Below are 24,772 nucleotides of genomic sequence, written 5' to 3' on the forward strand. Positions count from 1 at the left end.
GTGACAAAAGTGCTTAAGGGTACATATGTGCCTTCTTTCTGGCTTTGTGCAAAAGACTTGTGGATTTGAAAACTATATTTCATAGTATTTTTAATTCACAGCTAAATGAAATATATTTTCCTCAGTTGTACTATAACAGAAAAACTAAAACAACCTGTGTATGTCTTTTCATTAAAAGAAAAACAAAAAGAAAGGAAAAGAAAACATGTTTTATATAAAGGTTATTACAGTGATATCTTTTTTTGGATTAAAAAGAGATGTATCTAAATTCAAGTTTAATATCTTATGTGTTCTACTTTCATATATGTATCCGTGCATCTCCAGTTACTGCCTTTTATAAATCAGTTATCACTTCCTGGTGGAAAGGGAACATCTGTTTTTACTTAAATAAAAATTAACTAAGCAAATTTTTCAAAGCATAATTAGAAACGCACTCAAAATTCCTGCCATTGTACAAAATTCCCAAGTATTTTTTTGTACAAAAGGAAACAGAATTTTATAAAGCATGTCATTATTCTTTAAATAATTTGCATTACTTGTTAAGTTTTATAAAATTCTCAGAAAATAATGTATATTTTGTTATAATCTTATTTGTGTATGATACTGACTAACAAAAAATATGACTTGTTCTACTTTTTTTTTCCTGCTATGCTTACCACAAGATTTACTCTCAAAAGAACATTAATTTAACCTTTTGTTTTATTATTTCTTAATATTATATCACTGGAATATTTATATATATATTAAATGAATGTTTACTATTATTTGTATATTAAACCTATATTTTTCTTCTTTTTTCTCCCATGCTCTCTTGTAACCTATTTTTTCTCTAATATTTATTACTTTAATTATTAAAGAAAAGATGTATTCAATTATAATTCTAATCAGATTTGAAAATTCTATGAATTTTTTTAATATTTAGTTGGCTTAGATGTCTTTTTTTAAGTAACATTCTACATTAATACTGCAATCTATTTTGAAATTTCTCCATCTATTTTTTTTGTCATCTTTCCTTTCTATTTGTCATATCTGTTCCTTTTAAAATTTGTTTCTGTACATGGAGACGCAGTAAACTGATAGTAAAGACAAGTCCATTATTAATCTTTCCTTCTTTCTCTACTGCAATCATACTCATATTTTGTGTCATCAGAATCTATTCTCTGAAGTAACCAAGAAAGTTACAGATTCTATCCACTAGTGACCAAGAATTTACTTTCACAGGATATCTCAAAGAAGTATAGATCGTTTTATTATATATATATAAATTTTATATATATATATATATATAATATATATATATATAAAATTATATATATATAAATTTTAATGGAATTTGTTACTTAATCCATTCAGAAATGTTTAACTTCTTTAAAAACAAGCAGATGCCAAGTGGCTTTTGACTAAATAGTTCAGCTAATCTCGCCTAAATAGTTCAGTTAATACAATTGTAATTTTGGAAGCTTTACATAGACACTAACAGAGAAAATATCCCTATTTTTCATAATAGTGATTGTTATAATCTCACTCCACTTATAACAGAATCTTGCTTATAGAGGTTTATGTTGGCTGTGTATTTTGTAAGCATATGTGGCTGTAATCATGGCCAATTCTCTTGCTGTGAACACCACTAGAATTGAGAATTTTAGTAATCTCATCATAAATCTTTCCAACTGTTAGACAATCCATGATTGTAATAAAAATGAAGCCTTATTCATAAAGAAAGCATGATGAGTTCTACCTCCCCATTCATAACATATGCATCTACTTAGAACCACAATGCATCAATCTATTCAGAATAATTATTTTCACAAAGTTGTAGAAATTCCTACTTAGATTTGGAGAAGATATTACAGGTATTTATTCAATAACCATTCTTCAGTAACTATTCTTTCCATGAAAGACCCTCAATGAAATATTTCTTCCTGAACATATTTTACAGTTTTAAAGCAATATTAACCATTTTCCACGTTTTAGTCATATTTAGTAAAGTCTAAACACTTCACATTACCTCAATTATCTAAAGTTAATACTTTCTGACCCACATGAAGAAAGTGGCCATATAATTTATCATTCATTTCAAGATCTAAAAGTAATTTACAACATGTAATAACATACAGATTTTTTCACAGTTCTTTTGTCTTCATTTAAAATAATGTTTTTAACTAATAACTTTGTAAAACAAACTCATCGAAAACCTCTATCTACTTAAAATTATTTCTAATATTTCACCAAAATGAAGTGGAACAAAACTGTAGATCTTCTCAATTTCATTCCAGTCTAATACAAGGAATAAAAATCATATGATCATCTCAATAGAGTCAGAAAAAGCACTAGGCAAAATTCAACATCCATTTTTTATAACAACTCTAAACAAAGTGTGAATAGAGGGAATATACCTCAACATAAAAAGGTCTATATAAGACAATTCCACAGCTAACATCATTCATAATGGTGGAAAGCTAAAAACTTTTTAGGAACAAGACAAAGATGTCTATTCCTACCACTTTTATTCAACAGAGTATTAGAAGTCCTACTCATAGAAATCTGACAAGAAAAAGAAATAAAAGTCACCTAAATTGGAAAGGAAGAAGTAAACTATCACCATTTGCAGATAATACGATACTCTATATAGAAAACCCTAAAGACTCCACCAAAATATTATTATAACCGATAAATGAATTCAGTAAATTCACAGGAAACAAAATTAACATGTGAAAATTAGTTGCATTTCTATGCCCTAATAACAAACTATCAGTAAGAGAAATGAAGAAAACAATCTCATTTACAATTGCTCAAAAAGAATAAAATACCTAGGGATAAATTTAACCAAGGAGGTGAAAGACTAGTACTGTAAAAACTGTAAGACACTGAAGAAAGAAATTGAAGATGACATAAATAAATAGAAAATATACTGTGCTCATGGATTGAAAGAATTAATATCGTTAAAAGGTCCATACTACTGAAAGCAATCTGCAGATCCAATGCAATCCCTATTAAAATACCAATGGCATTTTTCACAAAACTAGACCAAATAATTCTAAAATTAGTATTGAACCACCAAAGACCCACGAAACCAAAGCAATCCTGAGAAAGCACAAAGTTAAACATATCACACTTCCTAATTTCAAACTTTATTACAAATTTATAGTAAACAAAACAGTATGGTGCTGGCACAGAAAAAGACACAGAGATAAATGCAACAGAATGGAGGGCCCAGAAATAAACTCACTCTTATATGGTGAATTAATCTATGATAAAGGAGGTGATATATACCATGGGAAAAACGGGGATATAATGTCTGGCATGGTAAATATACTAAATATTATTGTAATAACTTTGTATGGTGACAAATGGTTACTAGATTTACTGTAGTGATCACTTCGTTAGGTGAATAACTATGTTGACTAACCATGTCATTTACCTGAAAATAATGTAATATTGTATGTTTACTATACTCTAATTTTTAAAATATTAAAGGACTAAAAAGAAAATACATAAAACAATTTTGTTTTAATTGTCATATACTAATCATACCTTTAGTTTATGCCAATCTTACCCCTAACTGAAATTTCTATTTAGTTATCCTTATTGCTATTAAAGTCTGCTTCTCCTTTGGTCATTTATGTTGTCCTTCTTTTCTCCTCTTCTTGTTTTCTTTTTGTTGTTTTTCTCTGTACATTGCTACCTATTTTTAACTGTAAACTTTTGCATTCAACTCATCTTTCTAGACTGCAGATATTTTTTTGAATGCTGAATTTAAAATATCCAAAATAACTACTTATATTTCCAACTCCATGTCTGAGCAAATCTAGTGAAGATGTGATCAAAGTTTGCATCCAATTCATTGAGACAGTAAAGATGGTCAGAGGAAGATCAAAGAACGTGTCAAAATGACTTGAACTTGAGCCTTGTTAATTGTTCTTTGGTTCTATTCATTCACCTATTGTACCATGCTCATATACATTTCTCCATTTTTCACAACAGGATATATCATGTGAGAGTCTGTCAAACAGCTTGCTGAAAATCATTTCTACTCAGCACTTTTTTGAGTTCATAACCATATCAAAAAAGACAATTGAATTAGCCTAGTGTAACTTATTTAACGAGCTTGTATTAGTTCCTCGTCATCACCATTCTCATTTATAGGTGTTCCAGCACTGTTCTTTTATTAATAGACTGTGGGAAATTATTCAAAACTGGCATCAATATCCTTGGTCTGCAGAACATGCCTTCTATTTGGCCTCAAAACTTGTGTGCTTTGACCATCTAATTTCTCCTATGCTTCTCTGCTAATTCTTATTGGCAATGATTCTGCATTTTATTGTCATATTTTTTGTACTTCAGAATTTAATTCATAATGTGTAGAATATGAGAAATAATGTAGTTGCTTTCTTATAATTTGTCCTCTTTGTTTGGATTTGAATTTTACCAATAGAAAGTGCTATGTAAATTTTCTATTCCAGTGTGACTCTTTTCTTCAGCAAGAAAAATGAGGGCACAGCAGGAGTGGAGGGAAATTTTTTTTTCTCTCTCTCTCTCAGTGTCATCATTGCTATTATAAGGTATTTCTTAATGAGTGGCTGAAAGCTTTCTGGCTCTTCTTCCTCTGAAGATAACTAAAATCATGTTTCTTATCCTTTGTTAGTTTTCTTTTGTTTTCGCCCCCATAAATGCCAGTTCATTACGTGGGATGTGACTGAGTCTCGATTTTATTATTTTCAGGTTTTACACAAAAATTTCAATCTGAGCTTAATATAGTGTGTGTGTGTGTGTGTGTGTGTGTGTGTGTGTGTGTGTGAAATCACATCAAGCTCTTCAAAGTATTTGTTTACAATTTATACCTTGCTTTTTTTTCTATCAAGCATTTAATGTGACTATATTTCAACACCTTCTATAATTTTTTTCTCAATGGAATTGTTTGTAATTGTGCTGTCAGAATTATTTTCTACAAAAATTTCCAGCACTGTTCTACCATGTTCTCATTTAGAGACTCAGCGGGAACTAATATGCTTTCCTAAAATTTAGAAGTACAATTTTGTGTGCATCCTTCTGCTGCTTGCTGACCATTCGCTGACTACATGGCCAAATTCCTCAAAGGAATTTACTGTCACCAAGTATTTCTCCTCTCAGTCCACACCTAGACCTAATGGAGAATTCTCTATGACTAATTGACAACAGAAAATAAATCAATCTTGTTTTATATATATGTTTCTATTACACTAGCACATTTTAGAAATGGATCACTGCAACATTACAGTCTGACTTAGGCCAGAAGGGTAGTGCTGATGTTAACTGCACTCCATAAATGGAACTTCAAGCAGAACAACTGTTCACCTGCTGGGAGAAGAGATGAACAGAAGTATGAATTTACATAGCCAATGATGTGGCTAGATCACAGGAAATCAGAACGAGATTGGTGCTAAGAGATTGAGGAACAAATATGTAATTGGAAACTCAAAATGTTCCCTCAGGGTAAGGATATGTGTTTCCTATTTGAGTGCTCCCAAAGGACAACCACTGCAAAGGATGCTGTTAATAATAAATCATCCAAGATGGCCTGTTCTATTACAGCCAGTGAACCTGATTCTCTGTCCTCTTCAGTGGTTGTCCATAGGACTTACAGGACCAGAGTAAGAGAGATGGAAGTTAGGCATTTGGTCAACAAGTGAACTTCCATTTGCCACTGCTGATCACTTGCCAAGAACAGAGACCCAAACTGAGTTTCTAATATGCTAATTTTCCTTGAGGGAACAGACCACTGATCTGATATTAGGTACATTTTATTGAACTCTTTCCATAATGCAGGGACACTGAAAAATATATGTGTGTTCCTCACCTGCACTTGATACTTTTGTCAGCACCACCATCCATGGACCTTCAGAATCAATGTACAAAAATTGATTGCATTATGATATTCTAACAATAAAATTTCAGAAAAAGAAATGTAAAAAAAAAATTCCATTGACAACTGCAACAAAAAGAATAAAATACCTAGGAATAAACTTTAAAAAAGATGTGAAGGACCTATACACTGAAAACTATAAGACATTCTTAAAAGAAATTTAAGAAGAAATGGAAAGATACTCCATATTCCATATGCATGGATTGGAAGAATCAAGATAGTTAAATGGCTATATTACCCAAAGCAATACACAGATTTAACGCAATCCCCATCAAAATCCCAATGACATTATTTTCTAAAAATAGAACAGAGCTCTGAGCTCTGGTCTGAGTTGTATGTGACCAGCAATCCCTCTCCTGGGTATATAGCCAAGAAATCTGAAAACAGTTATCCATAAAGATATAAGTGCTCTGATGTTCATTGTCACTTTACTTACAGTGGCCAAGACATGGAAACAACCAAAGTGTCCTTTGATAGATGATTAGATAAAGAAGATGTGGTATATATACACAATGAAATATGATTCTGCCATAAGAAAAGATGAAATACTGCCATGTGACAACATGGATGGATCTTAAGATTATTATGCTAAGCGAAATAAATCAGACAGAAAAAGTCGAGAACCATATGATTTCACTGATACGTGGTATATAAAACTGAAAATCACCAATCTTTTTGCCATTTTTTTTTAATCATTCTTTGTTTAAGATTAAGTCCCTTCTATAATAAATCTTTTACAATAAATTCTTCTGGAATTGCTCATGGGTACAATATTCACCAAGTTACTTCATGTCGAAAATAGTTTTTCTATAGTCCTCATATTTTATTTTGTAATTTGGCTGAGGAGAAAATCTTTGGATTAAACTTCTTTTCCTTGAGTTCTTAGAAAAATGTTCTAAATGCTCTAAGGTTGTACATGCTATTAAGTCATTTTGTAACAAAGTTGACTTTTTTCCCTTTTCTTTGATGTTTTGCCTGAATGCTCAAAGACACTATTTTTTTTTTTTAATGTCAAAGTTTAATGGTTGAAAAGGTTATGTCTTAGTCAATCTTTCGAGGTTCATTTCCCTAATTGCAACGTAGGTCCTTTGAAAATATAGTTTTCTTTGATTTCTGAAAAGTCTTTTTTTTTTTTTTAACTTATTCAATATTAATTACAAGTTCTATTAATTTTACATAGTGGTTGTTTCTGTTTTTCAGAAGATCCAGTTATATTTATGTTAGAGTCTTTTTATTTTCTTTACCTATCACTTTGTTTCTACCTTTTAAATATTTATTTTCCTGTGTAATTTTTGGATCTCATTATTCAGTCCTTATTAAACTATCAGTAGATATATTCAAACTTTGCAATTTGTTTTTATACATTAAAATGCTTTTTTTCTTTATTCTTCAATATATTTCCTGAAATTTAATAGGTCTTATTTCACATTTTCCTCAATGTACATATATTTTCATATGTCATTTGCTTCATTTATTATTAAATTTGCTTCATGGGTTGTTATATGTGTGTGTCTATATGTGCACGTTTGTGTACGTTTTGCTAAAGGCTTTTAACTTAATTTTCATTTCTTGTTATAAAATTTTATGTTTAATGTTTTTTTGTGATTAAAATCTTTAAAAAATTTTTTAGACTGGCAATTTCAAGGAAGACTATAAAGGGTATGGGGGGGTTAATTTCTCAATTTAAGAGAAAACTCTTCTCTGGCTAAAGTACTGTTTCCCTAATCTACAATGCTTTCATTTTTTTTGTTTGTTTGTTTCTCACTTCTGCTTCTTTTGTTCTATCTTGTTTTATTATGTTCCTTCAACATTCACTTCTTTATTCTATCACTAAGCCCACGAGGGAGCTCTTCTCCTTCCAAAATATTTTCTTATCTATGAAACAGCATCTTTCTAAGACTGCCATCTTACCGACTTTCCAAACTCTTTCTTGCTAATCACCAATGGCCAAGGCTTTGATCCATTAGGTCACAGAACTGCTTCCAGTATTTCAACTCATGGAAGAGTCTTCTCCTTCTGAGAATAAAAATTCATTAATGATATCTTTATTTTCACCTCTAGTAGCCTAATGCACTATCCTTTCTTTTCTGTTGTTTGTCTGAAAGAAACATATGTCTAATGTGCCCCTCATATCCACCTTTGTAAGTCTCACATGAGTATTTCCCCACCTAAATGTGAATAAAAGTTGATCGTCACTGTGCTCTAGAAACATAAAATCATGGTCTATGAATTATTTTATATTCTCTTCTTTTGGACCTATATGTGTTTTAGGAAGATTTGTTAACAGTAATATATAATTTAGACCAATTTAGACCAATATATATTATTGTCTTAGGGAAATCTAGAACACTTTATCTTTTCATTTTTAAAGTTGATTAAAAAAATGTTAAATAAACTAAATACATAAATATAACCCATGGTACCAAAATCATAACATAAATCATCCAAATGACCACAAGGTGAAAAACAATAAAACACAGATTTCATCATAAATTTTAGTAAACAATTAACTATACTTCAGTATCTGTTTGGAAATATTTATAAAACTACTACAAAGTAATTAACCAAACAAATATTAACTTTGGATCACAGTGCAATTCCCAGAAATATATGAATTTGAGGATTAACATTTAAAATGACAAAAAAATAAAAAACACAAAGAATGCAAACACTGAAAATCGTTCTTCACCAAATAAAAAAGCATCAAAATTTATAAAGCTAAAATAGAAGGAACTGCAAGGGAAATTCAGCATAACATCTATAATAGGAAAATATAACTTATGGCCATAAATTCAGATAATAAAGAAACACTGCTTCCAAATAATGTAATGCATTGTTCTAGGAAAAATACAGATCACTCTTTAAACCCTGATGACAGAGATTAAACAGTTTTAGGTGCCATAAAATATGTATAAAAATTCACTGGAAGCAAACCTCAATAAATTTCTTAATGTAGAACTATTCCAGTTCTTAGCATTATGCTGATCTAGCAAAAACTGCTGGCGTTCTCCCCAAGACCAATCCCAGAGGAATTAAAGGCTGAAACAACAAGTGAGGAGAAACCCCTAGAGAAAAAGTTTGTCTTTGGAACAGATCTACCTTAGTGATAGAGGCTTTAGCTTGTGGCAAGAGATGGACAGGCACCAGTCTAATAAGATAAAAAAGGATTCTATGGTATCACTTCTTATACCTAACCTTACATTACCTTGGAACTGTCAGTGTCTGATCCCACACCTATGTAAATCAGATGTCTGGGGTAGATGTATTCCAGGATAAAATAAAAACGAGTTGGGTAAATTGCTAGGGGAAAAAGAAAAATTGTGAGGGCTGACCAGCCTGTGGAATTTGCTTTCCAAACACTAGTTTTCTGAATTCTTAAGGCTGGTGAAGAACATTCCAAAGAGTTTTCCCTAAATCTGCTTCTCCCTGAAGGTGTAGGGTAATGCCTTGAAGTGACAATTGTTCCCTTGGTTTAAGAATGGGTTAACTGTATTATTCTCAAGTCTGTAGATTTCCATGGTAGGACTCATTCTAACTTAGTTTGAATTCACTAGGGGATAGAAGTCTGTTGTTAGGAGATTTCTCACACATATTACTGGACATAGTTCCTACTATTCTCAATGGAAATATAAACTCACAGACAAAAATAATCTCAATCTGAGTGGTTCAACTATTAAAAAACAAAACAAAACAAAACAAAACATGCCATCAGAAGCAGAGATATTAGAATAAATGGATCAAGGACTTAAAGATTATGAGATAATATTAGCAAAATGAAAGAAAACCAAAATAAAAAAAAAACCACAAAGGAAATAAGAAAGATTTAGGTCAAGGAATATAATAATTGAAACAAAGAATACAATAGATGGTGTGGAAAGACAAGTCATTTTTGCCCTGGATGATATTTGTAACTCAATCAACTGGTTGACTCAGCAATCAGCTAAAACCAATGGTGTTATACAAACTTCTTGGTTCTGGTGTCCAAGAAGAGAATGCTTTGCACAACAGCAAGAATGCAACACAAAGTGTAAACTTCAGGCATTTCCAAATCTCCTGAGTTATTCTTCTTTCTCTCCCTTTTGGGCACAAAAGTTTTTAAATGTCTCCCTGGAACTTAAAGGTTCATACACAATGTCAGGTCCAAACAGTCAATTCAGTGTGATGGCAGGATTTTGGAGGACTACATGCATTTTATTGAGCATCTTCTTCCAAATTCCTTCACTATGCCAGCTTTATATGTGCACATTGTATAGGTTGTAGTGCTTGGATTATTAACCTGACAAGTGCAGTTAACAAGTGCAGTAAACTATGGAATACATTTGAGAAATAAATTAGTCTACTGACAAAGAGGATTTAAAAACTCATTCAGAGAAAGAAGAATAGGATAAATATATAGTAAATACACTAGAACAAGAATATAGCAGAAAACTAAGCATTTAGTAATAGAAATCCCAAGAAGAAAAAAAATGAAAAGGAAAAATATTTGGAAAAAAAATAGAGATAAATTTCTCAGATATGCCAAATGAGAATAAACGTACGTGATAGAAAACAAAAGGGAGCAAATGAGGAAAAGCCCACAATGTATACTAATTTTGAGAATATAAAATACAAATAGAAAATTTTAAAAACTTTCACAGAGAATAGATTATATACAGAATGATAATGTATTTTTCATATTATTATTAATTGAGGAAGATGAATGAATAGTACTTCTAAAAATATAGATGGAAAATATATTTGAATGAGGATTTTGTAACCAGCCAAACTGTAATTTAAATATGAGATCATGATGAACATTTTCTTAAGAATATAAAATACAAGCTTCAGAATTTTTATATACAAACACCTTCATGGAAAAGAATTTTGAATAAAGTACTTAAAACTTATTCGGGAAAAATATACTTGAAGACCAAATAAACTTGAAGACAAAACTTCAGACACTGGTTTTGTCTTTAAAATGAAAAATAGTGACAACTAAGACAACCCCACAAGTTAAAAATGCAAAGAAAATGTATACATAATAAGCAAAAGTTTACATTTTAGACAACCATCAAAATGGTGTCTAAGGCAGCCACGACATCAAGGCAGCCATGACAGCGCAACTAAAGACACTCCTGAAAGACAGTTTCCAGAACTACTTTAGAAAGTGGCAAAAATGAGGGGATAATTGTGTTCAAAGTGAGGGGAAGTATTTTGAAGGGAATTAATGGCAATGTGTCTTTTACTGTAATAATTTTTAATTTAAACATTTACCACTTTTTATCACACCTCATATATACACACATTCATATACCTATATAAATGTATAGGTAATACATATATATTTACTTTTATAGCTATATCTTCTGAACACAACGCCAAGATTTTTTCCATGTTCTACCAACTTTCAAGAAATCATATTTTACAAATTCTTGCAGAGAAAAAAAAGAGAAAACATGTCCCAATTCATTATAGCCTAACACTGAAAATAAAACCAGAAAACTGTGTTATATCTGTGTGAGAGGTTGAGAAGGAAACACTGAGGACGGCTATAGGATGAGAGATGCCTCAGGAAATTAGTTGAACCCTCCATCACCAATGGTAGGAGGCAGGGAATGAGGTACTGCTGTGCTCCAGAAGTGGGTGTGACTCTATGAATAAGTGTAATCTTTGAAAGAACTAATAGTTGTGAACTTGTCATAAGATGGAGCATGACCTCCAGGCCCATTAGCTTAGAGAAAGTATAGAAAATGATGTTTGTACCTTTTCCTAGTCCAAACTCTTCCTAGAAGGAAACAAAAAATCTTGGATAAAAACAAAAGGAAAGACCAAACAGCAAAGGAACACAACCTTGTTCGTCAGCCCAAAAGGAATTTCTGAGCCAAAATCAGAACTGAAATTAGGATAAAAATCTACGTAAAATTGGATATGAAATAAATGTTTTCAATTGAATAAGCTTAGGTTTTTAATGCTGAAACAGGCAAAAAGAGATTTCTCATTATTGAAAAAATTAAATTTCCTCTTATTCCCAAAATATTAGGGAAACTGCTCAAAATGTTCAGTGGCACAGAAAAGAAGTTTGAACCTTAGTGTGCTTGAAACTGTGCTGGGAGGGAAATTTTTCTTCAGTTATTAATGCTTAGCAGTATGGCTTTTATGGTAGAGCGAAGCTGTGGGTTTCCATTAACATTTCAGGAGAAGCTTTTTCCTTTATTCATGGCAAAAACTTCTGGTAACTGTCTTTCTTTTTCTTGTTTTGTTAACTAAAATGTAATATTAATATTAAACTTGATGAAGTGTATCTGTACTCTTATGTTAGTTTAATCCCAGTGGTTACTGGTCAAATTAAATTAACAAATAAATGAACACTTGTAGCATACTAACACAACCAGCAGCTTATCTCTAGGAAATATTTACACTGTCGAAGTAAGAAATGTCCAAACCTGTAGAGAATTTTTATGAGCTATTTGAGCCAAATTGACAACAACTGCCAGGATGCAAAATCTCAATGGATTAAGAAAATGCTTCAGAGAATGCAGGTTTGCAGCTTATTTTACACATTAAAATCAAAGGCGGAGATGTAAGGAGAGTTACATGAAACCCATTGGTGGAAGATTAATGGGTTGGAAGAAAGTAAAATGGGAAAATCTCTGCGATTGGATAAGAAGTAATAAGATGCATACTTCTTTTACATTGGTGAGTACATGCTAGTTAATAACATTTACAGCACATAGAGATGTATTTGGAAACAAGATAACAGTAAGGGGTTCTGTGGTCTCCTGCTCCTGTGCAAGGTTGTGCCCTGAGGTGTCCGAATAAAGGGATTACTCTGACATTCCAAGGGTATGTTATTTTAGGTGCAAAAAGAGATAGACAGGCTCAGGTTGACCTTAAGGTAAAGGTTGCCCTTTGTCAAGAAAGCTACAGCATGTGACTACCGGTCATGACCTGCTTTTAATTAGGAATTTTTATGTTCAGACCATCCTATGTGGTTAATTTTGGTCTTTGAAATTAGGGCCCAGGATGCTGGTCTTCTGTGAGCTTGTCAGGTTTAGTAAATCGCCCTTTTTTGGTCCACAATAACAACCTTATTTGGAGTAAATTATTCACACGTTTATTTAAATGAATTTAATAGTGAAAATAATTTCAGTATCACTTAGACTGAGCTAATCTTTTGATTTCTATAAAAGTGTGTTTGGGATGAATGAAAATATGAGATGTGTTGATTTGATGAGTGCTGTTAAGTTGGTGAAAAAGTTTCTAATCATCAATACCAGTTTTCTAAAGACTAAAGAAATATATATCTAATCCATTAATGTATCTTAATGATGCTAATTGACACATAAGCAATTCTGTTAATGGCATCAGTATCAGTCTTGTAAAGTTGAATTGGCATTCCACACTGTGACGCGGAATTCATTCAACTAACCCTGAATTATTGAATATTTATTATGTACAAGGCCCAATTTAGAGTATGAAAAATAAGAGGTTATTCGTAGAAGGACTTTATATAGAAATTTTCGTTGTGTCAAGCTTAATGCTAGGTGTGTTTTCCATATTTCACTCTTGCATTCAGTAACTATTCATGACCAATTATGTACCAGGCACCAGGCTAGGAACTAGTAATATAGTGGTGAGCAAAACAGATAAGTTACTTACCCTTATGGAGTTTAGGGTCCAGTGAGGAGAGACAGGGGATAAATAAGTAAATAGTTTAGTAAAATCATTTTTGATTGTTCTAAGCACTCTGAAAAAAATTCAAGTGAAAATATGATAGTCTGATGGTCAGCTGGAGTTGGGATTCAATGTATAGTGGCTAGAAGGAGCTCCCTGGAAGGCAATATTTGTGGTAGATATAAGGGGACCGGATTTGGTGGGGATCTTTTTTGTTTTTTATTAAATTTATAGCAGTGACATTGGTTAATAGAATTATACAGGTTTCAAGTGTAAAATTCTATAATACATCATCTGTATATTGCATTGTATGTTCACCACCCAAAGTCAAATCTCCTTCTATCACCATATATTTGATCCCCCTTTACCGTCTTCTACCACCCTCCTTCCCCCTTACCCTCTGGTAACCACTAAACCATTGTCTCTGTCTATGAGTTTTTGCTTGTTTGTTTCTTGCTTATTTGTTGCTTTCAGTTTTATATCCCACATATAAGTAAAATCAAATGATTCTCAACTTTTTCTGTCTGACTTATTTTGCTTAGCATAATAATCTCAAGATCCATCTAGGTTGTCACAAACGGCAGTATTTCATCTTTTCTTATGACTAAGTAGTATTCTGTTGTATTACGAGTATGTACCGCATCTTTCTTATCCAATCACTTATCAAAGAACACTTCTGTTAAAGAAAGTACTTGAGGACAAAAGAGCTGTGTGGGTTCTGTGAGGGATGGGAGGCAGGGAAGGAGGGAGCAGTGCAATAGTTATTATTACCCAGATACTTTACAGATAAGAAAACTGAATCAATTCAAATAATTATCTGAGTTCACACAGCTAGTATATTTTACTAATTCCAAACCTATTTTTGACAATAAATATTTGTATTAATAAGTGTAGAGTAAAAAGGTGTCATTTAGTTGAATAGAATCTACTATATACTATCTGTGAGCAGACATAGGTACAAATTCTGAACACACTGTTACATAGGTGTTGTTTGTTTGTTTCATTGTTTGTTTTATTCCAGTTTGCAATTCTTCCCTAATTAAGAACTGGAGAATTCCTTCGCTAGCATGGATCTATTCTGATACAATATGTATTTTCATTATTATTTTACACTATGAAATATATATACAAAACAACATGTAAGTGTGTATGTGAGGATGTGAGTGTGTGTGTGTGTGTGTGTGCGTGCGCGTGTGTGTGTGTCATGTAGCTGTGTGGGGTTTAACAAATAATGGTAGAATCATCCACACACTCAATACTGAGCTTAAGAGAAAACATCAATATCATACTTATAATTAGGTATTTACATATGCTCTCCCTCTGGTCTGTGGGTTCATAAAAGGTAGAAATGCCTCATTATTCATAATCTCTGCTTTTAAAACAGGTATGTCACATCTGTTTGTGTTTAATAAATATCCTTTGATGATAAAGTACACATAAATACAGCTGTATATAAGATATTTTCATAATTTTTTTTAGGTTTTTGTTCAGGTCTATTCTTCTCTGTGCAACTCCTGCAACATAATAGAGTATTTGTAGAGATCTAAAAGAGTTCCCTTTGCTTTAGAAGCAAAGCTAAAACCTATTTATATACCATAAGTTTTAAGATTTTATAACTGTTATAACTGCTATTCTTCTCTGTCATTTTAGGCATAAAATTATGTCTTCAGGTCTTTTGTGTAAAGACAATAAAGTATGCTGAGGTTTTTATGTACGGCATAGAAAGTCAGTGTATGCAAAGGATCACACAGTCACATGAGTCAATGACATACTTCTAGAAAAATAACCTGATGTAAGAAATAACAGGTAGATATTTTAGGGTCAGCTCCATAGAGGTCATCTAATCTTTGTAACATTACTAACAAAATGGTTTCTTTATTAATTTTCCTTTAATTGGTCTTTATACTTTCATCATTTTATTATTTGTCATCTATAATAATTGTGTTACTTGGCAATACATATAATTTGTCAACACGTTCTTTTCTGCATGTGTGTGTAGTTTCTTTAGCAGATAGGCTCCAAATATCAGGGAAGCAGCTGGAGACCTTCTGTGTAACAAAGGTACGATTATGGTTCCAATTTTATGTGTGTATTTACTGATTAAAACATCATCCATACAACAGGGGAGATAAAATGGCTGACAGAACTAAACTGCCCTCACTAAAGAACGCTTATGGCTGCATTTTTGGCAACCTGAAGCAAGTTTCATGATTAAAAGGAGAGAAAATAAAAACACTCATATTTCCACAGGCAATTGAAAACATATCCTTTGGAATAAATTTAATGGTATATAATCATAGCATTTCATAACATATCTTAAGAGTTACCAGGATCTCTTTTTGTTCAAAATTCATCTGAGAGTTAATTCCTCATGTTTAATAGCTGAAAGCTATCATAACTAAAAGGTTGGTAATAAAGACAGTCATTGCATTATACGAATAAATCCATCAATTCAGAAAATTATCTGAAAGTCCATGGATATTCATGTATGGACTTTGGCATCAAAGCATTGCATAAATATTCAATGCTTTATGTTAGATATATATGTTTATAAATATACATTTCATATTTAATGAAATGAGTAGAAATAGCAAAGGCTCTATTAACATCTTCATTCCACCTAATTAAAAACAAAATACAAATGTACTATAGTAATCAACTGACTTACATTAATCTTATTTTTTGAGACTAAAGTTAGAAAATAATGCTAGTATTTATATACAAATGCAATATACTAAGGAGGCTGAATATTTGTTATATGAAACAAAGTTCCAGGAGATAACACACAATACGAGAAAAGAGTCCACTGGCTGCAGCTTAATAAACTTGTCAAGGAAATGACCAAAAGAAGGGTAGCAACTATTTTGTAGCACAAAGGTCTTATTGCTGATCTGTTGACTCATTTCACTGGCACAAAGCAGTAGCTAGTCCTGCATTTCTCTTTCCCTTCCCCCTCCCTGGATCTTTCCTAATTTTCTCTGATTCGTGAACTAGAAGCAAGATGTCAGCTCCATGAGGAAGGGCATAACTTCTGCAGGCTCATTACCAAGGCCAGAGACAATGACATGGAACCTGGCTACAGTTCGTGGTTCTAGGGTTCTGTCTCATGTTTTCTCAGTTTCAGCTCATGATTGTGTGGTCCCCAGCTTGTGCTCATGGTTGCAGCCTGCACTTTATGCTTTGTGCTTCAGTATTGAGATGGACACTGCCTTGCAGGGACTGCTTAGCCAGCCCCACATTACTTTATTCAACTTCCTGTACTATCATCTATCTTTCTTTCTATCTAGCTATCCATCCATCCATCTACCCATCCATCTATCATATGTCTCTCATCTATTTTTCTCCTACTAATTCTACTTCTTTGATTGGACACTGACTGGCATGCGAGGTCGGACAATTAAGTTCGCGAACTTAACCTAGAAAAAGTGCTAGATACCTCATTGCTGAATATCACTATGGTCACTTTCAAAGCACTCCCCTTGGGAAGCCTACACACTGATGCCAGCACCTAGTCCACCCTTCAAAGCAATTTTGGAACTCTTTCTGGAATGGCCATCAGAGGTGTCATCGTCATACTACCCTTGATGTCCTGAATGTCATCAAAATGTCTTCCTTTCAATATTTCCTTTATCTTCGGGTAAAGAAAGAAGTCGTTGGGGGCCAGATCGGGTGAGTAGGGAGGGTGTTCCAATACAGTTATTTGTTTACTGGCTAAAAACTCCCTCACAGACAGTGCCGTGTGAGCTGGTGCATTGTCGTGATACAAGAGCCATGAATTGTTGGTAAAAAGTTCAGTTCAGGTCGTCTAACTTTTTCATGCAGCCTTTTCAGCACTTCCAAATAGTCAACTTGGTTAACTGGTTGTCCAGCTGGTACAAATTCATAATGAATAATCTCTCTGATGTCAAAAAAAGGTTACCAACATCTTTGTAACACGTTCTCGAACTTCATTGTCAGACCTCGTATATCACTAATCCTGAAGAATGAAAAATGTCCATGATTATTCATTGTTAACCTCATTAGCTGAGTCACCTTCAAGTCATAAAATTTAAAAGTTTCCTAACGTTAATAGTTCCTTAATGTTAATCATCTTTAGTAAGTATGGTGCATTTGTCAACATCAAGAAATTAACATTAATGCATTACTATTACCTAAACTTCAGACTTTATTTAGACGTTACCAACTTTTCCACTATTTTTGTGTCCCAAAAGAAATCCAGGATACCTCATCACATTTAGTCATCACGTTCCCTTAGTCTCCTCCAATCTCCAGTGGTTTCTCTTATACTTTTGTTTTCTCCCTTTTTTTCACCCATCACCTTGACAGTTTTGAAAAGTCTTAGTATTTAAATGTATTTATTTAGAGCAACACTCAGTTTAGGTTTGATTTTTTTTTTTTTCCTAGATGAGATTGCAATTATAGGTATTCAAGAACACCACAGATCTGAAATTCTCTTATCATGTTCTATCAGGGGTATATTACATCAACACAATAACAACATAATTTATCACTTGCTTATGGTAGTATCTGCCAGATGTCTCTATTGTACAGATACTATTTTTTCTTTCCATGGTTAAACAGGATTTTTTTTAATGCTTTTTCAGAATTAGATGCAATTCTGCAATAAATGCATCCAAAAATGGAAATTCAAATAAAACTAAATAAAAAAAAAAGTAAACAAAAATTCCCTAAAAACTAAGTATATATCTGATCAATATTAAAAGAAAAACCAAACAAGAATGGTGGGTGAAAGGACTGGGAAGGAAAAAAAGAAGGAAATAAATATGATTATTCAATGAGACTATTAAGCAGACATTTGTTTATGGTCTACTCTTTAATAGATCTCTAGAGAGCAAAATAAACAAATATAGAAGTTATATGCCCTCAAGGAATTTACAGACTAAAAAATTATCTGTAAACATCATCAAAATCACCTTGGAAGATGGTCAAATCACCCTCATTTTTCTCCTCTCCAAAATGTACACAAACACACACTGTACCACACATACAATGCACACATCCATATACAATGAATGCTATGCTAGTACATAGATGTCTCTGAAGAGGTGAGGTCAGGATTCCCATAGCGGATATTATGGCCCATCACCCAAATGCCCACTTTTTAGGAACTAAGCACTCATTACCCTAGATGCCTGCTGAAAATGTTGCTTGCTGACAGCTTGTATGAGTCCCTCCCCAAATACTGCCTTTTCCCAAGGGCACCACCTTTCTTGAGGGCAGCCTGAAGCCAGTGATCACATAAGGCCAGAATAACCGCTAGCTGATTGTTTCATAAGGGTGTCTGGAGGAATCACATATTCCAGTGTGATAAAGAATGGGCTGGTGAGATGGGCACCAACATCCTTTAGAAGCTCAGTGGTAGCTTTTATTTGTGTTGGCCTGGGTTTTTGGCAAGTGCTATTATAAAACGGGGCTCCTTGTTAGCACTAGTGGTGATGGTGTCCTAGGAGGCAGGTCTTATGGATAAGAAAAAAGCTAAATAGAATTATAATAATAAACGAAAAACTTGGAGTGGAAGCTAATGGGTTATTATCAGTAGTGAACTGTGGAGACATTTAATAGAACACAGAACTCTAAGGAGAATTTAGGTGGGCAGCTAACAAGGGTATTGCTCAATCTATACAACCAAAATAAATGAAAGGAAAATGATCAAAGGTGAGCTTGTTGCTAATTAATGGCTCATAGCCCTGGTCTTTCCTGAAAATTTTGTTGGCCAGATGGAGCTACCTCAACTCCTCCTTGGAACATTTCACATCCAATGACTACTGGAAACAATAGAATTAAAACTTGATTTCTTTGCTTTAAGTCGGAACTTTCCTAAAGGCTTCAGTCAAAGTTACTCTTGCTTCTTCCTTCTTCCTCTGGTCAATCCAAGTTCTCTCACTCCTTTATAAGTGTTTTGTTTGTTTGTTTGTTTGTTTGTTTGTTTGTTTGTTTAGAGCACTCCTCCAATAACCATCTGCCTGCAAATCTCCACCTCAGCATCTATCTCTTGGAGAGCACAGTCTTGACGTCAGACCTCTTGTCTCTGTCTTAGAATAAGAAACTCTATCAGGAGTGATCATGACTATTACTTTCACAACACACACAAGTGTACCCTGCAATTAACTCCATACTTTAACCATATTCTCATTAAGATTATTAATCCTGGTTCTACTTTCTTAATATTTATATTCTGTGGCAAAATTTTTTTTTTTAATTTTATAATTCATTGGCATTGACTCCATTCACTATACTTTACCTCGTCACCATTGTTTAGTGCCAGAACATTTTCATCACCCCAAACAGAAACCCTGTACCCATAAACAGTCACTCCCCATTCCTCACTTTACCCCTTGCCTGTGACAACCACTAATCTGCAGCCTACATTTATCTACCTAGTCCGACTTTTTATACAAGTGGAATCATACAATGGGCAGCCTTTTGTGTCAGGCTTCTTTCACCACCACAATGTTTTTAGGGTTTATCCATGTGGAAGCATGACTACCCTATTATATGAATATATCACATTTTGCTTAGCCATTCATCTGTTGACCGCCAGCCATTTGTGTTTCTACATTTTTTTCTTTTCTAAATTAAACAAAGTATATATTTAAGATGTACAACATAACATTTATGTATAGTGAAATGATTATTACATCCAAGCTAAGTAACATATCCATCTCTTATATAGTTACTACTCTTTTTTTTCTTGCGGCATAGATTAAAAAGAAAAAGGAAAAGGAAAAGCTTTAGGTTTCCTCACTGAGGTTTCAATAGGAACAAATATTCCGGGGCAAAGTGAACATAGGAAGACTCTTTCCATAGAAGAAATATTTCACTCTTATGTTTCATTTATTGTAGTTTTTCAGAAATGTCCTCTGTCACTGGCAGCTTCAGAACATGGGGCAAACGCATTCTTGGCTTACTGTCAAAAATTAGCTCTTTCAAGTTGCTATTGTTCAAGGGAAGTAAAAAAGATTTTAAAAAACTCGTTTGTAAAAAATTTAAATCTTTTCAACTTCTCATGACCTAGTATATAAGGATTTCAAAATCAATTCCTTTCAGAGAAGGTACTTTACAAATTAACAAAACATTTTCAGATGGCCTATTTCAACTCATTCATGTTGCAATGTTAGAATGAATTATTATTTAAAAGCATCACTTCTATAGTTCTGTTTCGGGCCTACTAAACTCCAATTTTCTATTTGGACTGTCATCTGCCCACAGCCTTTCTAGTAGCATTTTAGCAGCATTTTAGCAGCATCTTACTAGCTTTCGAACTCTTTTTCTTCAGTATCTGTCTTATTTTTCAAGCCATGTGTTCTTTCCGATTCTTTTGATGTTAGAAAAATAATAGCTATGTGAAGGAGGATCGCTGAAGTTTTATAATGCGGACTCCAGCAAAACAGAAACTGAGATTAGGTAAGGGAAAGGAACATACACAGAGTCACTTGAGGCTGATAAATGATGGCTACAACTGTAGCCAGTATCATTTAAGTACTCTTTAGTTCCTGATGATAAAGCGCTGGCTTATCACCATGCTGACAACTGCAAACCCCTGTGGCCCTCAGGTTCTGTCTTTTCTATTCATTACCTAGTCAGCCACATGGAATTTAACAGCACACACAGTAAAGCATCTTCCCAAGTAGATCTCAATAAAAGACGTGGGACAAAGTTAGTAAGTGCTTATGTCTTGTCTGGTGAAGAAATTGTGTCTTCTATTTAAGTACCACCTCCCTATTACAGAGAGACAAAAATTAGTATATTGTCAGTGAATATCTCTCTTTTATTATCTGTTGTTATAGAGGATAAAGAAGAGCTGGAATATTGAAAAGTAAAAGACTCCATATGTAGTGTATAATTTCAGAATGTTTATATATTTTTGTTTCCTGGTTATCACTACTTGAAAAATATATCTTCATGTCTAAAGGATAAGGTGGAAAGAGAACTGACACTCTGGGTGGTGAACACACAATGTGATATATAGATGATGTATTACAGAATTGTACACCTGAAATCTATGTAACTTTACTAACGATTGTCACCCCAATAAACTTTAATTACAAAAAAAAGACTTTTTCTTCAAAACTTGTGTTTTAGTGTAAAATATAGGGTTTGAAATTAAACATATGTATGTGTATATATATATATATATATATATATATATATATGTGTGTGTGTGTGTGTGTGTGTGTGTGTGTGTGAGTGTTTGTATATGTGTATATATATATTTAATTTCAAACCCTATATTTTACATATATATGTATATATACATATATATATTCCCTTTCAATTATGGATTCAACATTCTAATTAAGAATGAGGATAACAATAGATTAAAATAAAAGTTTTGATGGACAATTAAACTGCCTCATTGGCCAATATTAAGATCTTTATCTGTTGTCGATCAATAAAATATGCAACCTGGGAATATACCGAGGATGCCAAAATATGCATACACATTTTAAGAAAGGAAAAAATTGTATTAAAATGGCATACAATGAATGACACTAGCATTCATTTGATTAACACCATCTTCTGAGCAAACGTCATACTACACATAGCTAGTATAATTCAATTCAACTTCGAAAAGCAATACACAGATAACATCTCTTAAAATGTGTACATATTTTGGCACCCCCGGTATTTGTCATTCTGAATCAAAACATTAAGTAAAACATCCGCCTCAGTTTGGAATATGCGTAATTGTCAAAGGAACAAAGAATTTTTTAAATAGGCATAAAATATTTTCCTTTTTATGTGACTGTAAGGTTCCAAAGACATCTGAGCTATCAGCATAATGAAGCAATACGTAACACATGCCATGTAACAATATTAATTATTACTTACACTTTTGTTAAAGGAACACTTGAACTTCAAGCTAATTTTAAATTTGTCTCCATTATTTATAAAAATGAGTAATTTGTATCATGAAATTTTTACTTTAACAATTACTTTGTTATCCTTTTCTTTCATGTTTCATCTATCATTATAAAAAAAAAAAACGTATATAACTACATGACATCCTTTTTCATTCCTAGTTTCACATCAGCAGATTTCTTTTAGTAGTTTTAATTTTTAGCTCTTGACATTGGCATCAGGCAAAGAGAATTGAGATTAAATGTGAAATTTATGGATTTTGATGTGTTTCTATGAAACTAGATTCTAGTAAGTTTATTAATTTGATAGAAAGTGAATCTAAATAATGTATTTTTTTAATAAATCAGAATATTTTCTATTGCTTAAAGTAGGAAAAAGTATGGAAAGGATCAAAACATGTAGTTAAATAATATGCTAACTTGAAAATATTTATTAGATAAAAACAAATGATCCTGGTGACACTTTTCCTGTGTGATCATTTCTCTCAGATCACATACTTTCTTATGACTTGAGCACTAGCCACTGCTTTTTCTCCTTTCCTACAGCAGAATATACAGGAATCAGCATAAATGCTAGTTTTCATATACTGAAGAAAATTTGTTCAGAAACAGGAGATCTGCACAGAGTAACCAATTTTTATTATCTCCATTGCATATTCAAGTTTCTATTGAAAACTTTCTCACTTAAAACTGGGTAATCAATCTACACATTGTCCTAAAACTCTTTTCATTGATGAATCCTTAGAGCATCCAATGGGAGTAAAAGCTTTTCTCCAAGGGCCTATGTACTCAAAAGCAAATACAGACAAAATAATTTGCACGTATTTCCAGTGGCTTCACAGAATTTATAAACTGAGCCATAGCCTTACATTAATTGATGGCAAGCAAAGCCTAGTTAAGTAAATTTAACAATACCTTTGAATATCAAAACATATTTATTTAACTTTAGTGTCTTTGTTCTTGAGGAAAGAGCAATCTAATTACATCATCTAGATCAGGGGTGTCCAAACTGCGGCCCTCAGGCCAACTGTGGCCTGCAATCCATTGTTAATTGGCCCGCAGCAAATTCCAAAAATACATTTAGTTTACTTAAATAAACCAGGTGAGGCAATACGTACTACACCTCGAGTGGCCCGGCTGTTTGTATATTTTACCACATATGGCCCTTGGTAAAAAAAGTTGAAAAAAGTTTGGACACCCCTGATCTAGATCATTATATTAGTTCTAGCATTTTCTTAAATAATGTCCATAATTTAATCAAAACCACTTTGGTGTTCAGGACAATGCTACTTGACTTCAATTAAAGAACTTCCAAAAAAAAAAAAACAAACATAAAACAACTGACCTAGAGGACAAAGCAGATATTGCAGTTATCATCCACACACCTTAAAATAATTTATTTATAGTGACAAAATTAAGAGAAAAGATAAAAATACTGACAAAGAATAGTAAAATAAATATATAAATCTTTCTATCGTAGTTAGGTGAAAGATAATAAGGCAGAAGGAATATATATATATATATATATATATATATATATATATATATATTTCTTTTTTGTTTGTTTGTTTGTTTGTTTTTTGTTTTGTTTTTTTACAGGGGAGAGTGTGAACGCAGTCCCCCACTACCACAAATTATGCAGTCGAGTTTCCCACATTTGGGGAAATCGCAGGGGTCAGCACATCCAGAGTGCAATGGCTAAGCCTCGCCCTGGGAAAAAAAACCTTCGTGATCATGGTATCTCCCCTGCCAGGTAAGTATAGAAGCAATATTTTAAAAAACATCAAGATACAGATTAAAGAAATGTTAAAATCTCCAAGAAGGATATTTTTTTAATTAAAAAGAAATAATAAAACTCTCACTTTGGTACATCATAGTAAAATGCTAATAACCAGACAAAAAGGAAACCTAAAAGAACCCACATGGTGGTGGTGGAAAGAGGGTCTATTATTGCCAAAAATGAATAATGTTACTGAAAACTAACTTCTCAAAAAAACAAAAAATGAAAAGTAAATTAAATGTAGAAGACAAAGGAATGACATCTTCAAAGTGATTTTAAAAACTACTGGCCAATCTAGAATGGTATATTCAGTAAAAACACTCTTGGAAAATGAAAATAAAATAATTTTACAAACAAAGAAAATAACAGCACGTTACCACCAGTGAAAGGAACATAATAGCAAATAGAAGCACACAAATGGAAACCCAGAGACAGAAAAATTTTAATGAAGAAAGAGATGAAATGGTCAAATATTCAAGCAAATATAGAGAAATAGTATCATAATATGAAGTATTATGAGATTACAAATTCAAAAATTATTTACCACATAAGAGC

General features: G+C 32.7%; 1 non-coding gene across 1 annotated transcript; it reads right to left on the reverse strand.

Annotated features, from left to right (window-relative positions):
- Positions 1–24,033: 24,033 nt before the first annotated feature.
- Positions 24,034–24,198, reverse strand: LOC141570910 (U1 spliceosomal RNA). The gene has a single exon (XR_012495352.2). It is a non-coding gene; the product is annotated as a U1 spliceosomal RNA (small nuclear RNA).
- Positions 24,199–24,772: the final 574 nt, after the last annotated feature.

The sequence above is a fragment of the Rhinolophus sinicus genome, chromosome 3 (assembly GCF_057876585.1).
Source record: "Rhinolophus sinicus isolate RSI-liver-muscle chromosome 3, RSI-T2T, whole genome shotgun sequence".
NCBI lineage: Eukaryota > Metazoa > Chordata > Mammalia > Chiroptera > Rhinolophidae > Rhinolophus > Rhinolophus sinicus.